Source organism: Ziziphus jujuba, chromosome 7 (assembly GCF_031755915.1).
Source record: "Ziziphus jujuba cultivar Dongzao chromosome 7, ASM3175591v1".
Classification (NCBI taxonomy): domain Eukaryota; kingdom Viridiplantae; phylum Streptophyta; class Magnoliopsida; order Rosales; family Rhamnaceae; genus Ziziphus; species Ziziphus jujuba.
The window spans coordinates 26,952,211-26,959,889 of NC_083385.1; the positions used below are offsets into that span (position 1 = coordinate 26,952,211).

A 7,679-nucleotide genomic window follows, 5' to 3' on the forward strand; every position below is an offset into this window, starting at 1 on the left:
GCCTCTACAATAAATGAAGCTTTAAGTGTTTATCCAATACTAATTAATAAAATAACTTCTACTACCATGATAAGTAACATTCCCGATGTTACAAGTTTAAACATTTATATATATAGCCATTATAATCAGCTCAAATAACACACTACATCAAAGCAGTGGTGCACTAATTTCAAAACAAAGATGGTCGTTTCATAGTACACATAATCGAGACTACTCAAGCATTTACTATAACACGCCCACAACATAACAATATCCAATATTGTGCAATCTTGAGTGAACAACAAACTGCTAAATGCAAAAAGAATATTGGACTATTCTTATTTGTTCCTTTTATCACTCTCTTATTCTATGACACAGATCCCTAGATAGTTTATCACTTTACCACCGATACTATATTAGGAGAATATTGTGCATATTACAACTTAACTATGCTATACACAATTAGCCTTGTCTCAAAGAATCTTTATTTCTAATAGTAATGAAACTTCTTTATGTTGCGTTTGATATACAGGATAGGTCCGGATCGGACAGGATCAGACAGGACAGTTTCGGATCGGATAGGATCGAATAGGATAAAATAGTGCAATTATCTATTTGGCATAGCTCTAGATTGAATGGTTGATTACTTATTCCATGTTTGATGCGGGATCGAACTGGATTGGACTACTTTAAAAAAAAATTATTTTTTTAAAAATGAAAAATATAAAAATTATATTTATATTTACAATAAAAATGTTATATTTAATTAAAGTCATAAATTTATATTGAAGTTGTAAATATATATATATATATATATATTTATATTTACATATAAAATTTTAATTTTTTTTTTACACCCATAAATTATATTAATATATAATTTCAGAAATAAATTAAAATTAAATTATAAAATAGTATTTCATAAATAACAATTAATTAAAGATAAAAATAAATTAATAATATTTATAAGACAATTGTATTTTTTTTTACACCCATAAATTAGGTTAATATATTATTTTCAAAACCAAATAAAATAAAATTATAATATAGTAAATCACTAAGATGTAAAAATCGGAAGATTCTAAATGATAATACAAATTAAACCCCTCAACAAAAAAGGTTAATAAATGGAATGAAACCCTGCAGTCTACTCATATTTGGCAACTAACTTATGCACAGAAGCAATTTCTATATATTCTGGCTTTAGTGATCCTAAGACTGCTACTCCTCAAGAAAGGTTCAAGCATCAATTATTTGCTGCCCCCAGTTACAAGAGAATCAGTTTCCATTTCTTGCATTTTAACATACCTATACAATTTCTCATTAAGACCACCTGGGGTTCCTTATTTATCAAAAACCCATTTTCATCATATGCATCTTTCAAGAACACAACCCAGTTCATCTCTGTCCCTGCCAGATAAAATGTCTAGGCTGCTTCAATAGCGTCTGGTAAGTATGCTTGGTCAAACTAAACTCCTCCTTGAACTCCACCATGTGGTGCATAGAAGCCTTCTTCTCCAATGTCAAGCTCAGGAACTCATGCAGCACTCCCACTCTATATTTCTTTATTTCCAATGTCCAAAAATTCAACTTTGATCCTTCCAAATATGGCAAAACCAATAGAAGCATGTTCAACAGGTTCAATTTCCTTGGCTTGTCTTCATCCAAATCCAAATTCTTACCATGTTTCATTGAAAATTTTAAAGCCCTTTTGGCCATTTCCTCATCAACCATGAATTCCCTCTCAAGAAAACTAATAGCAAGCACCCTCCTCCCATCACCATCAACGACAATCCGAAACCAATTTGGGTATTTTGCAAATCGAACCCTGAAATCATTGGGAATTCCAAACAACAACCGGCAATGATGAATCTCGCTCAACAAAATCCACTTTTGAGAAGACATCATTAGCAAATTGTGCACCTTGTTGACCCTATCCAATTCCATGGAGTCCATTATAGCTTATTTCTCTTCAAGCAATTCCTCCATGAAATCCATGAAGCCGAACCACATTTGCCATCGGTGTGGCAGTATGTCTCAAAGATCAAAGGGTGGCATTGGATGGAGCGAGCAATCTTGCAGCTGTGAGGGAATCTAAGCTCGCAGTGGAGCTTTCCTACTTCGTCGAGAAGGATGATGTGTTCGGCTGCTTGGAGATGAAGTCTTTGGACTTGGTGCGGAACCAAAAGAAGGCATTGGCTAGATGATGCATTCCAATGGCAGAATTCAATTAGGCTCAAACTAGACGAGCTTGGTTATGGGGCTCTCATTCTTCTTGTGCTTCTTTTTGAATTTCTTGGGGGCTTTAGTGATGAGAAATGAGGCGAAGAATGAAGAAGCAAAGAAGGGGAGCCAATACTAGTAAAGGATAGGGCTGACATTGGGATCAAGGTTTAGGAAAGGAGCTTTGAATGTTAGGAAGGTTAGGGTTAAGGTTTAGGATGGTCTGAACAGAGTAGTTCTAAAGAAGACAAGCCGTCAAGAAGGTCAAGAACCGGATGGAAAAGATGCAGAGATGCAGAGATGGAGGGTAGGAGTAAGAATTATACTAATAGGCCGCATTTTTTCCTCAAAGAAAAGTAGACGTCCAGCAAGAGACACGATCATTCACTGGGGAAGAAAGTTGCTTCGATTGTTGACATGATCCGGTGAAGAGCTGCTTCAGCAAGAGACACTAGTAAGAGAGAGGAGAGCTTTTGCGAATTTGGGATAAAAGTGAACCTAGGGGAAAGACAAGTCTGATTAATCTTAAATGGGTGGGACAGAATCACTTTTTGAGACAACTTATCCCGTTCTTAAAATTGCGTTACTAAACACCAGACTGGGACACAATCTTGTCCTGACCTGTCCAATCCAATGGAACAAACACAGCCTTAAGATCCTTCATATCAAAATGGCTACACAACAATAGTTTTGTCTTAGTCAATAGGTTAGTATCAACAAAAGTCAACAATGTGTCTTCAACACATAATACTATAAATATTAAATTGCTCTCACTGACCCTCAAATATATGCACATGTCAACAAGATTCTCCTTAAAACCATTCTAGGTGACATCTTCATCAAAAATTAAGATACCACTGCCACTAGGCTTACTTAAGATCATAAATATACTTTTTAAGCTTATGAAACAAATTCTCATTCTCCACTACTTAGAAGCCAACTAGTTAGACCATGTATATACATATATATATATATATATATGTGTGTATATGTATATACACATCAAAATACAAATCTTCATTTAGAGAGGCAATTCTAATATTTATCTACGCAACCATATTTGCCATAATGATTTTAAAAGAATCCTTTGTAGATATATGAGAACACGTCTATTTATAGTCAGTTTCCTTCTTCTAGATAAATCCTTCAATAAGAAATCTAGCTTTATATCTATCCATTTAAGCATTGGAGTTTTTCTTTTGGTCTTAAAGACCATTTGCACTTAAAAGGTTTGCTACTTTTAGGTAACTCAACCAAAACCTATACATCATTCGATATTATGGATGTTGTATCATCTTCTCTTGCATCCAACCAAAAGTTAGACACTAAACTACTTATGGCTTCCTTATAAATGAATGGTTACAACTCATCACTTATATGAAATCCATGTTTTTGCAGATAAACTACATAGTTATTAGGTATAATGAATCTTCAAATCCTCTATCAAAAGGCACACATTAACAATAGCTACAGTGAAAATATCTCATTCTATCCCAATAGTTTCAGTCCTGATTGAGTAATACTTGCACAACTATCATATCAACAGTATCTCTTACAGGAACATCAATAGTATCTCTGGCAAAAACATCAACAGTATGAATAAATACACTTTCTTCTAATGAAAAACAAGCTCCTTTGGACACTTATCTCACCAAAACTTAAGCATCCTCAAAATAAATAGCATGTTTGGCTTAATGATCATGATGGTGTGAGATGGACAATAAAATTTGGAAACCTTAGATCCTTTAAAAGAACTGACAAAATAACCATTAAAAAGTTTTAGGGTTCAACTCCTTGATATCAAATTATACATCATAACCTTAGCTTTACAACCTCATACACAAGAAAATGTATAAACTAGGCATAACTTGTCACCCACAAAAAAATTGGCAAATTAAAAGTTGCCAACACACACTGCATTATATCCATCAAAGTGCAGTTCCTCCTTTCAATTATGCCATTTGCTAAGGAGTGCCAAGTATTGTAAACTATGCATCAGTGTCGCACTCATTTAAATAAATTGCGAATGGTGCTGGGTTCCATTTAGTCATGTCACATCTATCATAGTTTTCACCATCTACATCACGGCCATCAACTTCTTATTCTTTTAAAGCTTTATCTTCACCTCGAACTCCTTTAAAAGTAACCAATGAATCTAACTTCTCATAAACAAACACAGCATATCAACAACAAAAGAAGTCATAATTATAGATAATAAAATATTTAGTCTCTTAAAATAGGTGGTGTAACTAAAACATAGACATCAGTGCTATAACTTAAAGAATTACTACTAATTCTGGCACATATAGTGCAACTACAAGAATAACAATAACAAAACAAGGGAGTTTAACACAAGCATTTATTGGCTTAACATTCCTTGTTGTCTTTTGTTAAGCCATCAATTTCCAACAATTGTGCAAATTGTAGCCAAAGTTACACCATTCAGGAAAGGATTCTTTCATACCACTCAAGAAAGGATTCTTTCTTTCCACTTACTGATGGCAAACCATCTTTTGTGTCAATAAAAACTTGGCAACAAGCCCTTATTGTCATTAGGATTTAGATATTTTCCATTATTATAGAAACCCTCTTGAATTTGTACTTTTAATTAGTCACCATAACAAAAGGCTTAAGCTTGTTCAGCTCAATATCATCCACTCATTGAAAAGAATAGTGGTTAACTCCTTTAATATACATCCAAACTTCTTAATGTAATGAGGCTTGAACCACTATTGTTAAACGAGACAAAAAGCTCCTCATTATGGCAAGAGATACTCCTTACCAAAATCCTTATCAAGGTCCATGAAACTGATATAATAAGGGGAAAATTTCAAGATAAGCTCATTCAAACCACTAACTCCATCATAGACAATAGGTTTGAATAAACTCAAATAGTGGTGTTTCTTAATCCATTAAAATTGATAAATTTCCCACTAATCTCAAAAAGGTTATGAATAGTATTCATAGAACATAATACCCAAAAATATAGAATCATGCATGTGATTTTGCATGACTATCACATAGTACTTAAATAAATGCCTGAAGTTCTTATACAACATTTAACCTCGACAGCATTATAAATATTTGGTATCTCCCCTAGATTAAAATATAAAGCTAAATCTAGCTTTACAAGGATCAAACATTTTTTTAGAATCTTTCTCAGCTTCTGATAATTAGTTTATTCTATTTTATTATGGTATTCATGGGCAGAGTATTAGGAGTGCTACCAGCTATGAAATGTCAAATAATAAGAATGCAATACATCATAAATACTATGCAAATGCTATCTTCTCATCCCCCTCAATCAAATCAGAATACATAATATCGCTAAGGCCCTCGTAGCATAAAGGATACCCATACACGGATCAGGGACAATCAACCAAATCACCACAATCAAATGCATTGAACTAAGTAACCAACATGATGACTCTTATTCATGCTATTTAATCAATTTTCACTGCCATTCCAAGCATCCTACCAAGTAATTAAACCAACGACAAGGTACCCTAATCACCTGTATGGATTTTGGTTCATAAAGGGAAGAGAATGATTACATTGTTAATTTCATGAAGTATGTAAGCTAAGTCTTGCGATGGACAAGTGCTTAGACATCCTACTTACTATGCCAACTCTAAGTTGACACATATTAATTGAACAAATTATACCTCATTATTAGTGATTACATAAAATTCCATTTACTATATCAACTTCTATTACATTGGTAATTTCATTATATGGACAAATTAAGTCTCACGACGGGTGAATACTTAAAAATTTTATACCACTATGCCAGCTAGGCACTTAGTCTCATGACAATTCATAATTTGGACATATCAAATCTTGTGACAGACAACACCCAACCAATCCTCATGACTATGTCAAACATAGCATAAAACCTTTCAATGAAAAATTTAACTGAAAAATTATTTAATTTGGACCTTGGGCCTTTTTTTATATATATAAAAGATGGAAATGGAGATAATTTTTCATAAAATAAATAAATAAATAAAACCATATATAAGATAAATAAGTAAAAAATAAAAAATAAAAGGGATTTTTTTTTTTTTAAATTCGACTGCTATGTCAGCAGATGACATAACACAACACTTAAATGACAAGTCGTTTGGTTTGTCTTCTTCAGCCAACTGGGTCATGGCTCACCCTAGTTTCACTGTAAACTGGTCACACCACCTGATTTTCAACTCAACCAAGCATTGACTTCATTTGTTCTTGGGCAACAAAACCCTTAGTCCAATTTTGTGTTTTGTTATTCGAAAATCAATGCCCAAACCTGGGTTTTAGTCCAAAACGAGTCATGGATGAAACTTGATCCAATTGTATCTCACTCCTTTGGCCATGCTTTTTGGTGCCATTGGTCCAGATTTCTTCATCTTGACGTGGCTTCAACATGCCAATTTGGCCTTATCTCATCGGAATAGCAATACCTATACCAAGGGGCTATGGGTCTCTATTTAGCAGTTTCAGACCAATTTCATATGGTTTCAGACCAAATTAAAGCCTCTAAATCACTCCATTCAATTTGAAAAGGAATTTATAATATTGCCCAAGTTTTGTTTTCATCCAATTAAAAATTCGACAAAAAAAATTGCATAAATTCAGTATTGAAACCTGACCATTCATATAACATAACTCCAATATATATATATAAAGGTTGATAGAAAAGAAATCAATTAATAAAACCCAAAGTTTAATTTTGATAAGTAATTGAATCCCAATGCTTTCACTATACAAAACACATAAAATACACATTAAAAATAGTCTACAAATTTGTGTGTGGGGCACTGATAGAAATTGTTAGTGCTGCCATAACATAAATAATTAAACATGTATCTATTGCAGCACTGTAATCCCAAGATTTACACATATAATTGTAACACCCCGTCCCAAATCACACCGGAATCCGTGCACGTTGACCGAGGTTGACCGTTGACCCAGGGGGTCAAAAGTTGATTTTTTGTTCCAGTTGGAATTTCTAGTTGACCAGGGTACCGTGGCGAAGTGCATGATGCCCCGAGTTCGTAGACTAGTAGCACGTCGAAAACGGAGCTACGGTTTGAAAGTTATGGGCAAAACAAGTCGAGGTGCAAACAGTCCAAAAGGTGCCGGGAGTTGACTTTTTCTTGTTGTGTAATTTTGTTTTGACTCTTGTATGGTTGTAAAGTACTCGTCAATACGAGTTCATAGACTAGCGGCACGCTTAAATTGGACATTTGGTTAAAACGTTATGGACATTTGAAATTCGCCGGATACCATAATATATTATTATATCTGGCTTAAGTGCACAGTAACACCACGTGTCATCACCTAATTGGTCCACGTGGATGAACAGTGTCTCCATGGTGGCTTTTATTTGGCAAAAACACCGGGGAAGAGAGAGAAAGAGAGAGAGAGAGAGAAACCGACCGGTCGTCGGAATCATCCAATTTTCCGGCCGATTTTTACTACACGCGGCGGCC

At 34.2% G+C, this 7,679-nt stretch overlaps 1 pseudogene; it reads right to left on the reverse strand.

Annotated features, from left to right (window-relative positions):
- Positions 1-1,229: 1,229 nt before the first annotated feature.
- Positions 1,230-5,872, reverse strand: LOC107425611 (protein WHAT'S THIS FACTOR 1 homolog, chloroplastic-like; annotated as a pseudogene).
- Positions 5,873-7,679: the final 1,807 nt, after the last annotated feature.